The 1,297-nt window shown below is 29.2% G+C and overlaps 1 long non-coding RNA gene across 1 annotated transcript; it reads right to left on the bottom strand.

Moving 5' to 3' along the window:
* Positions 1-381: 381 nt before the first annotated feature.
* On the bottom strand, positions 382-835 carry LOC127285071 (uncharacterized). Its single transcript, XR_007843550.1, has 2 exons — positions 691-835; positions 382-502 (listed from the first exon to the last, which is right to left on the bottom strand). It is a non-coding gene; the product is annotated as an uncharacterized LOC127285071 (long non-coding RNA).
* Between the last annotated feature and the right edge of the window lie 462 nt (positions 836-1,297).

The following is a 1,297-nucleotide window of genomic DNA, read 5'->3' as shown; positions in this document are numbered from 1 at the left end:
AAAAATTTTGAAAATCCAACATAAACTTATAAAAGCAAACGAAAATAAAATTATATAACAATGAATACCATTTCGGTTAATAAAAATACAGAAAAATTGTCTACCGAAATGTCAAATTAAAAAAAAAAAAAGAAAAAATTGGTTGGTTGATTTGTTTTTAGAAACATTATAATAAATTACAGAAGGTTATAGATTAAAGTGCCAAGAAACATTAATTTTTCGTCTGTGGTTATTGCACATAAAGTCCTTGATAAACTGCCAACGTTTTTGTTCACAACTTATATATATATATATATGTTAATTATAAAAAGTCGTACACGTCCAACATGTCGATTATTGTAACCCTCTTTCTTTAACTGTGTCACAGAGAGCAAACAAAAATTATATTTTGATTATTTATTACTGATTACATTTATTGAATTAGAAAAAATAATGTTGAGTCAAAATATTACGTTAAGGCCATGTGGACAAAGGACGTTTTTTTTGTGGTTTCCAACTTTCTCTGAAATAAATAATGATTTCGAGTTAAAATATTCAAGACTTGATAAAGGAGGGTGCAAAGCATAGGACTGTTCTTCACTTAACATAAAAATAATAAAAATAAAGCAATAAATAGTAAAATAATGTATTTAGTTCCCAGTAAAAAAAAAATAATTGAGAGTAAGGAAAAATAATTGGGAGTTAGCTTACTTTGTATTCGGTTTGGCGTCTAAACCGTGTAGGGACGTTACGGCCAATTATTTTTTCTTACCCTGAATTCTTTTCACCTGGATTGTTTGAATTGATGTTTGTTGATCAACGTTTGCAATACAAATGAATAGAATGCATGTTCCAAAGTGTCAAAATGCCGATTTGGAATAAGAAATGTGAAATTTTATGAAAACGACAAAATGTGAAATATGCCAGATTTATCGACAATTTTACCATGTGAGTAGTGTTCATATGATAAATTTACCATACGAGCACTACTCACATGATAAAATTGTCGATAAATCAGTCATATTTCACATTTTGTCTTTTTCATAAAATTTTACATTTCTTATTCCAAATCGGCATTTTGATACTTCGGAACATGCATTCTATTCATTTGTAATGCAAACGTTGATCAACAAACATCAATTCAAACAATCCAGGTGAAAAGAATTCAGGGTAAGAAAAAATAATTGGCCGTAACGTCCCTACACGGTTTAGACGCCAAACCGAATACAAAGTAAGCTAACTCCCAATTATTTTTCCTTACTCTCAATTATTTTTTTTTACTGGGTTGTAGTTCATTCAGGGCATCCGGGAGAAAATA

This window comes from Leptopilina boulardi, unplaced genomic scaffold, assembly GCF_019393585.1.
Source record: "Leptopilina boulardi isolate dan_hultmark-lab unplaced genomic scaffold, ZJU_Lbou_2.1 LbouV2_328, whole genome shotgun sequence".
Lineage (NCBI taxonomy): Eukaryota > Metazoa > Arthropoda > Insecta > Hymenoptera > Figitidae > Leptopilina > Leptopilina boulardi.
This window is presented reverse-complemented; position numbering and strand designations above follow the sequence as displayed.